Genomic DNA, 10,280 nt, shown 5'->3' with positions numbered 1-10,280 from the left:
GCCGCAAATCTCTATTCCGATGGGAGGCCATCTGGAGCTCTGTTCTGGCACCCTGTCGGAGGGGGATCGATCATGGAGGGCCTGTTCACAAACAATGTTTCCATCACGATGATGTGTGAGTAGTTCACCAGAAACATATGGGTGCATGGCCAGTACCTAGATGTCAATCTCTCTCTTCATCTTAAATTCAATGATCATCGCATCTTCGCTTTGATCTACATGATGTAATTCCTTTTGTGTAGTGTGTTAGTTGAAATCCGATGAATTGTGAGTTTATGTTCAGATTATTCATGATAAATATTTGATTCTCCTCTGAATATTATCTGATTCTTATGTGCGTGAATATGATAGCTTCGTAATTCCCTCCGATCTATTGAAATACTTTGGCCAACTAGATTGACATTTCTTCGGTGAGAGAGGTGCCTTGTAGTACATTCAACCTGGCAAATTTCAATATCCCAATGAAATTAGGGGACAAGATGCGTCTTTTTTTTGTTGTTACTAAGGATAAAATGATGGGGTTTATTAATATTGCTTGAGTTTACTTTGTCTACATCATGTCATTGTCCTCCATGCATTACTCTGTTTTACTTATTACTCTAGATGCATGTTGGATAGCAATCGATGAGTGGAGCAATAGTAATCGGAGCAGGCACAAGTTGGCCTATTTGTTTATGGACTTGATGCCTATATACACATGATCATTGTCGTGAATACCGCATAACTATCTTCTTTTCTATAAATTGCCCAATAGTAATTTCTTTACCCACCGTATGCTATTTTTCAAGAGAGATGCCATTAGGGAAAACTATGGCCCCCGGGTCTATTCACAACATATATAAAAAACCTTAAATACCTTTCTTCCATTTACTTGTTTTTATTTTATCTTGATCTCTACAATTATATACATAACCCAGTCGCTTGCAAATAAGAAGAACAAGAGGATTGACAACCCTTTTGCCCGTGTTGGGTGCAAGTTGTTTTATCTTTTGTGTGCAGCCACTGAAGACGGTTGTGCTTGATATTACAATTGGTTTGACAAACCTTGGTTTCATAACTGCAGGAAATACTTACCTAGATTGTGTTGCGCTAACCCGTTGCTCTTCACGGAAAACCCAACGCAGATCACAAGTATCACGAAGGATTTCTCGCGCCATTGCCGGGGAATATCATCACCAATTACCAAGTAACTAACACAAAATTCATTTATTTCTTCTTATTTTTATTTTCCATTATATTTAGTTTGTCTCATTAAAAATAAAAATACAAAAATATTTACCTTTGCTTGTTTAGCTTGTCACTAGATTGCATCTTCGCTCTATAGTTTGCTTGTCTTGCTTATTACTTTGCTTGCTCGATCACCATGTCTCAAGATACTACCAAGTTGTGTGACTTCTCAAATACTAATAACAATGATTTTATTATTAAACCTATACCACCCACCACTAGTGCGTATGCTTTCGATATTAATGCTGCATTACTGAATCTTGTCATGAAAGAGCAATTTTTGGGAAGTCCTAATGAGGATCTGAAAGTGCGTTATATGGACTAGAGGGGGGGTGAATAGGAGATTTTTAGAATTTCATCACTGAGGAAATTCCTTTTGAGGAAATTCCTAACTGATGACTAACTTACAGCGGAAACAGTTAAGGATCACTCGTGCAATCGTTCACAACAGCAGTATTACAGAGTGAAGATTATGAAAACAGATTGCACAGTAAGCAGGCACACAGAATACAGATGATGATTAACTCAAGTGAAGAATTTGGGGTTGAGGAAATTCAGAGAAAGTCTTCAGCAAATTCTTCAAACAGTCAGAGTGAATGTCATCAACACATAATACAGAGAATGTAAAGAGTTGAGGAATTAGAACCCGATTCTTGGTGAAGACTGTTGTTGATGACCAAGTTCCAACTTCTGTGACAATTGTACATCTGGTTTGGAGCGGCTTGGTATTGAAACCAAAGGACACCCAGTTCCGGGACACACAGTCCCTACCGTATTCTCCTTGAGCTAAGGACACACAGTCCTCGCCCAACACTCGTGGTAAGTCTTCAGGGCAGACTTCCAAACCCTCACAAACTCGGTCACCCGGCGATCCACAATTGACTGCTGGATTGATCTAGACCATGACGCCTAACCGTCTGGAGGATGCATAGTCCTCAAAGGTAAAAGGCTCCAGTCCCACACAGGAACAACTTCTTCAGTGATGCTCAATCACTAGGTTTGGTTTGTGCTTTCGGTGGGTGTATTTCCTCACTGATGATTTACTCTCGAAGGTTCTGAGGAATTTGGGTTGCTCTTATGACAGGTGTCAGTTTCTAACGGAGCAGCCAACCAACTAGTAGTTGTGGGGGGCGGCTATTTATAGCCTGGGAGCATCCCGACATGATTTGACACTAATGCCCTTAAATAATATGACCGTTGGAGTGGATAAGACCAATGACTTGGCGTTGCTATCGAAACGGTCGGGACCCTCAACTGTGAGAGTCCTCATGTCACTCATATTCCTCACTTGAGGCTTTTGGTAGGATTTGGCTTGGGTTGAGCATCATGAGGAAATTCATTCCATAGCGTTACTTTGACCCCCTTTAACAGTACGGTGTTCCTATTCATCAAATGCGAAGAAAGTAAAAACAGAAAGCGTAAATCTTCATGCTTCAATTTCTCCAAAATGATTTTCTTCAGGAACCACCGATCTTCTCGATATCAATATCTTCATGAGGAATATCAATTTCATCGCAGATTCCTCGTGATTCATTTCTTCAGCTTCAGACCAATTTCTTCAACTGAAGACATATATTTTTAGGGGTCGATATTCTTCAAATATCTCAAACTCCTCAATGACTTATAGATCCTATGTACACTTATAAACACATTAGATACTTAACCTATAAGTCTTCAAACCACCAAAATCACTAAGGGGCACTAGATGCACTTACAATCTCCCCCTTTTTGGTGGTTGATGACAATTAGGTTAAGTCTTCAACAGTGATAAAAAATATGAAGTGTAAATACTTAATTGAGGAATTTGAAATCAAGATTCACAGGGACTCCCCCTGAAGATGTGCATACCTTGAGGATTTTGCTTTTATAGCATATGCACATTGATGATATATATCATGGAGATCTCCCCCTGAATCTTGTAAGTCATGCATACATATAACATATCATTTGAGGAAAATGAAGATGCATGATGTCAAATGGTATCTGACGAATTCCAGCATGCGTGCATTAAAAACTTGAGGAATAAGCATGCGAAGAAAAACGTTCAAAAAGCGTCAGAGTACCATCGGGCTTAAGTTACAACTCATTACATAAAAACTTCAGAAGAGCCAAGAGTTTGTAACTTAAATATAGTTCATAAGCCCCAAACATAAATCCTGTTTGAAGACTAACTCTCAAGTTTCTCCCCCTTTGTCATCAAGTGACAAAAAAGGGACAAACTGAGGACTAACGCCCGTGAAGATTTCATTTCTTGGCGGTTGATGAAGATCCTTGACGCTTCTTGGGTGTAGTCTTCTTCCTTGGGCCTGTTGCGGTGTCGAGTTGTTCCTCATCAGATTCGGCGATGCGAAATGACGAGAAGGAGCTGTCTTCAAGATCTGGCACTGGAACGGGCCTGAACTTCTTCTTGGGAGGCCACGACCACTCAAAGTCTTGCTCAAAGTTCATTTCTTCAAGCTCAGTCTGGGTCTTCAGATGTGCAAGAGTAGCCCAGGTGCGATCGAAAATCTCATGCATATAGTGATGATTAAGTTTCACAGAGTTCTGTGTCTCAGTGAGGGTTTTCACAATGGCACCAAACTGGCATTTGACCCATTTGTGGTTGTGATCTACCTTCTGATGAAGACTGAGGAGAAGCTCTTTGGTGTTTAGCACGCGAGGAGGAACAGGGTTGGGTGGACGAGTCTCAGTATCGTCCCATGAAGAATAAGCGTCTGGTTCTTTAAACTGACCATCAAGAGGCCTGCTGCCTTCATCAATCACAGACTTTCCTTTTCCCTCAATGGGCTCGAAAGTCTTCTTGTTGACCCGGATAGGAGGCATATAACCAACATGGTTCTGGAAATCTGCGTGGAAGTTGGTGCCTGTCCTTGTCCTGAGGAATCTCATGATCCATGGTGCATAAATTTTGTGATCATAGGGGCACATTGCATTGTCAGCCAAAGTCCTCAAGAATAAATCATGGATATTCATAGGAATACCGTGAATGATGTTGAAGAGGATATTCTTCATGAGGCCGACGACATCTTCTTCATCGTCATGGCCTTTGATTGGCGCGAGCACACTGCAGAGAATGCGGTAGACAGACCGGGGTGTGTACTTGAGCTCATGGACGAGGAATGTGGTTCTTGAGGGTTTACCTGCAGCCAAAGGCTTCATGAGGACTTCCATCATTCCATTTGGCAGCTCACGCTCACCATAAAGCTTCACTGCCCCGTCTGAAGGAATTGGTACGGGCAGTTCTCTGAGGAGTTCAGACGCTGGAGCCTTGTAGTGAGTGTTTTGGGTCATCTAGTCGAACACCCAAGTGTTGATGTCATTAGCATTGCCAGAGATGTGCAGAGTTGCATAGAACTGAAGAATAAGATCACTATTCCAGTCTGATATATCTGAGCACATAGGGAGCAAACCTGCATCGTGGAGTACACTGAGGACTGGTTCCATGCAGGGAATTTCTTCAAGCTCAGCATGAGGAATGTGCCTGTGCTGGAATATCTTGTTGCGTCCACAGAGCACAGAAGCATAGTAGTTCATCTGAGTCCTTGTCCAAAACTTCAGATGCCTCATTTGAGGCTTGTCATAGGGATTCTCTCCGATGAAATACATGCGTTCCTCAAAGAAATTTTCTTTTTGAAACTTTGGCCGCTTCGAGAATGGCTGGCACTGAACTGGCTTGATATTGTGCTCAGGAATGGGAGGCGAAACAACCATGGCAGTCTCTGGGTTGAGCACAATGAAGTCATTGTCACGGGCGGGAACATTTTCTTCAGCAGTTTCCTCATGTTGAGGAATTTCATCAGCTGGTATTTCTTGCTCTGGCAGAGCTTCAGGCTGAGGAATTTCTGCTTCCTTCTCAGCTTGAGGAGTTTGATCAGCCTGTTCAGAGTGAGGAGCCTGCTCAGACTGTGTATTTTCATCAGCTTGTTCTTCTTCAGCTGGCTTTGTTGCAGAAGCAGATTCATCAGCTGCTGCAGCTGAAGCTTGAGTAGTCTCTGTCTGAGGAATATGAGGTTGAGGACTGTCATCAATCTGGATTTCCTCATCAGTATGCTCCTCAGAGGCAACATCCTTCATTTCCTCATTTGCCCTTGTAGTTTGGTCACCAATGACGACCATTTCATATGAAGGTGCAACATTTAGAGGCACCGGGTCCAGAGGGGCAGATTCTTCAGTTTCCTTGAGGCGTTTTGCCTCAATCTTTTCTTCTGCTGAGGAAGCTTTTCTCTTCTTCGCTTCCTTCTGAGCAGCTCTTGTCTTTTTCGCGTCTGATGCAGACGGGATTAACTTCTTCACCTTTGAAGCTTTTGGTGAAGGTGTTTTCTCTACAAATTCTTCAGCTGGTAGTGAAGAACCAGCTGGAACACAGTCATCAGCCTGCTTTGGTGAAGCAGCTGGATCAGGAGCAGTTGCATCAGGGGTTGCAGTTTCATCAGGAGCGGTCTCGGTGATGATTTCTTCAATGGCCGGCTCATCAGCACGACGCTCTTGGTGTTGTTCCTCAGCTTGAGGAATTTCCTCCTCATCAGGAGATGCATCTTCTGGCTGCTCAACCAGGGGCTGAGAAGTTGGTGATGGTGGTGGGTGTCGTTTGTTGTAGTCATCAACAGCACTAGTGGCTAGCTTGATGAAATTGCGTTTGATGCCTTTGCGGTTTGACAGTTTGTCACACTTGTCAGTCAAGACTTGCAGCTCTGCCTGGGTTGAAACCAGTGCTTCAGGCGTCAGCTTGAGGAGATTTTGCCTGAGGAATTTCTCCTTTTTGGCCTTTGCAATCTTTGCCTGCTTGGCCTTCTGTTCCTTCCACTTGGATTCATTTATGAAGGTGGCCACCATGTGGCTGGTGCCAGGAGGAAGTTTCAAATCATCAATGGGTGTGTTTGGGTCCTCATACCATACATTGATGAAGTCGAGGAGGACCTTGGGGTCCATGGCCAGAGGAATAGCACTGCCTGATGCTTGTGCTACCCGTTCTTGCTTGTTTCTGATGATGGCTTGCAGGGTTTCATCATCATACTCATCACTTCCTTCTGATGCAGACGGGACTGTGATGATTTTGCTGGGGCTGGGCAGAGGTGCACGTTCAGTAGTTGCGAAAGTCTTCACAAGTGGTGTTGAAGACTTTGTCTCCGAGCTTGTTGCAGCTGGGAGTGAGGAGCTGGAGCTGGTTGTCGTAGGCTTCACGACTTTCTTCTGTACTGGCTTTGGAGGTGGAGCTGAGGACTTTGGTGTAGATGAGATGGGTGCTGAGGGTTTTGGTGTTGACGGTTTTGGAACCGAGGGTTTTGGAGCTGAGGGTTTTGGAGCTAAGGGTTTTGTGACAGAAGCCTGTGCAGACTTCTCTTGAGGCTTTGGAGTCTTTGGCTTTGATGGCGCAGACTGCTTTTGAGGAATCTCTGAGCCTGAAGTTTCTGCTGCTGAGGAATGAGCAGCACCGGAGGCAGCAGCTGAGGATTCATTGAATTTCTTCACTGTTGTTTCAGCTTGCTTCTTGAGCTTGGCCAGATGCCTTTCTTTTTCATCTGGGTAGTCATCAAGTGTCATAAGGCTAGAGGGATGTGCTTCTTGATGATCCTCAAGTGGGGCCCTTCTGCCAAGAGGCTTCAAAGCGAATTTCTTCGCATATTTTGGAGTCACAAACCTGTACTCCTTCCACTCCTTTGCCCATCTGCGTTCAATTTTCTGCAGCCTAATCTTTCTCTTGGCCATTGTCTCAGCTTCTTCATCAGGCGTACAGTAGTCCAGGTATAGTCATCAGGAATATCAGCAGCTGTGTTCTGCTCCAGTTTCTTTCCTCCCTTTTGTTTCCTCTCTTCCTCCATTTTCTTCAGACGAGGAATTTGCTGATGATTTTGAACTCTTGAGGATTCTGATGAGCCTTGAAGAGTTTCTTCTAGAAACGCTGCAAATGAGTTAATGTGATGAGAACCGAGAGATTCATCAGCTGACATGTGTGTACCTGTGAACAGAGTATAGTTGCGAGGAATTTGGAGAGGTCATATGCGTTCTCAGATTTGAAGAAAATGAAAAAGTTTGACAGTTTGAGGAATATAACCAGTGGTTGAGGAATTTGCCTAAGCATACTGTTCTTGGGTTCCAGAGTTGTACAGATCCGAAAATTCGCACAATTGAGGAATCTCGTGAAAATCTTAGATGCTTAGCTAGTTCATCAATGATTGTGGTGATAGATAGTGTTTGAGGAATCATGTGCGCATCGTATCTTGAGGAAAAACATATTCCACATGGGAGAGGTAAAATTTTAGATCTAATCTGCTGTAAAAATGGGATATATTTACCCTAGAAGGTGCGAACGAAGAACACAAAAGGTGGTGTTGGAGAGGCTCTTCGGTTGAGTTTCCAATGCACCCTAACTTGGAAGCAGAGGACGTCTACGGCGGCGGCGGACGTAGATGTTCCGACTCCGGCGTGATCCTGGCGGTGAAAAGGTTGAGGCAGTGAAGCTCTTCCTTGCCGGCGACAAGACAACCAGCGGTGGCGCTAGGGTTCAATGGAGAGTGTGATAGCAGGAGAGCGATGAGGCGAAGAAGAAGATACCGAGGGGGATAAGGACCTATTTATAGCCCGAAAGTTACTGTTTGGCGCGAAAGTTTCGGACCGAATAGCCCTTGCCTCTACGTCTCCGCAGGACACGTGTAGCTCCCATACGATGCGGTGGAGATAGTGGAGATCGTGGTTATCCGATCGTGGGAAGTGGGGGTTCAGTTACTGTTCCTTTGAAGAAAACAATTTTTGAAGATTTGAGGATTTTTGTTACAAAATCATCAGCTGACAAGGATACAGTGAGGATTTTGAACAAAGTTTCAAGTAGAACGCATATGAAGAATTGAATAGACTGGATAAGTATAGCATAGAGGGAAAGTAGGGTCCGATCACATTCACTTAGCAGAAACATCAACTTGAAGAAATAGCAATAAGTGAATGCTGTTGAGGACTGGAAATCACAGTCTACCTAGGCAAATGAAAGTCATCAAGTATTTTTGAAGATTTTGTAATAGATCATCACAATGAAGAACAGCTGTTTTGAAGAAAAATGCATTATGAGGAAATTGATCATTTGAAGAAAATCAACTTGAGGAATTTCACATTGGGCGGTGGCGTTACCCACCATATAAGAATGTTGATTACAGACGCCGCGTACAATTGTCGTAGGGCCCTGAGAATCAATTTCTTCGTTAATTTCTTCACATTCAGAGTGACTTTCTTCATTGGTTGAAGAAAACCGTTTCATCATGTGTTGCACATCTAAGTCATCAACTTTGCATAAGTGTTAGGATGTGTGCATGTTTTTACAAAACATTTGAAGATTCTAAGATATTTAGCTCACACCGCAACTTGCAAAACCTTTTCTCATCCAAGGGCTTAGTGAAGATATCCGCCAGTTGATCATCAGTCTTCACATGGTCGATGAGGATATTGTCCTTGAGGACATGGTCCCGAAGAAAATGATGACGAATCTGGATGTTCTTGGTCTTCGAGTGTTGTACTGGATTATATGCAATCTTGATAGCACTCTCATTGTCACAGTAGAGAGGCACATTCTTCATGTTGATGCCGTAGTCCTTGAGTGTTTGCTTCATCCATAGTAATTGAGCACAGCAAGAACCAGCAGCAATGTACTCAGCTTCGGCAGTGGAGAGTGATACGCAGTTCTCCTTCTTTGAGGACCAGCAAACTAGTGATCTTCCGAGGAAATGGCATGTGCCAGATGTTGACTTACGATCCACACGGTCACCAGCATAGTCTGAATCAGAATACCCTACCAGATGAAGATTGGAACCCTTGGGATACCATAATCCTAGTGTTGGTGTGTGAGCTAAGTATCGAAGAATATGTTTCACAGCCTTATGGTGTGATTCCTTCGGTTTTGCTTGAAAACGTGCACACATGCAAACACTAAGCATTATATCTGGTCTAGATGCACATAGATACAATAAGGAGCCAATCATAGAACGGTATACCTGCTGATCGAAGTCTTTACCATTTTCATCAGTGCCGAGGTGGCCGTTGGTAGGCATCGGAGTCTTGGCACCTTTGCATTCGTGCATGTCGAATTTCCTCAGAACATCCTTGAGGTATTTCTCCTGTGATATGAAGATTCCATTGCTTTGTTGACGAATTTGAAGACCTAAGAAGAATTTAAGCTCCCCCATCATGGACATCTGATATTCTTCACTCATCATGTAGGCAAATTCATCACTGTATCTTTTGTCAGTACGACCAAATATTATATCATCAACATATATTTGACATACAAACAACTCATTATCATAGGATTTTGTGAAAAGAGTTGGATCGAGTGAACCAGCTTTGAAGCCTTTCTTCATGAGGAATTCCTTCAATGTATCATACCATGCCCGAGGGGCTTGCTTGAGGCCATACAGAGCCTTTTTGAGTCTGAAGACTTTGTCTGGATTCTTTGGATCCTCAAAACCTGGGGACTGAGCAACATATACTTCTTCCTCAATCTTACCATTGAGGAATGCACTTTTCACATCCATTTGATATAAGGTGATGTTATGATGATTAGCATAAGCAAGTAGAATTCGAATAGCTTCAGGTCTAGCAACAGGTGCAAAAGTTTCATCGAAATCTATTCCTTCAACCTGGGTGTAGCCTTGGGCTACAAGTCGTGCCTTGTTCCTCACCACTTGACCGTCGTCATCTTGCTTGTTTCGGAAAATCCACTTGGTGCCGATGATGTTATGCTTGCGAGGATCTGGTCGTTTGACGAGCTCCCATACGTCATTCAGCTTGAATTGAAGAAGTTCGTCTTGCATGGCTTGGATCCACTCCGGTTCCAGAAAAGCCTCAGCTACTTTTGAGGGTTCTGTGATGGATACAAAGGAAAAATGCCCACAAAAGTTAACTAAGTGTGAAGCTTTTGAGCGAGTGAGAGGACCTGGCGCGTTAATGTCGTTGAGGATTTTGTCAAGTTCTACTTCATTTGCAATCCTCAGATGAGCTGGTTGAGGATTTTGTCTGGGCTGAGGAAGTGGTGCTGTTGCAATTTCCTTAGGAGCATCTACTTGGTTTTC

The sequence above is a fragment of the Hordeum vulgare genome, chromosome 5H, assembly GCF_904849725.1.
Source record: "Hordeum vulgare subsp. vulgare chromosome 5H, MorexV3_pseudomolecules_assembly, whole genome shotgun sequence".
NCBI lineage: Eukaryota > Viridiplantae > Streptophyta > Magnoliopsida > Poales > Poaceae > Hordeum > Hordeum vulgare.
The sequence above is the reverse complement of the archived record's forward strand: the minus strand, read 5'-3'. Positions refer to the sequence as shown.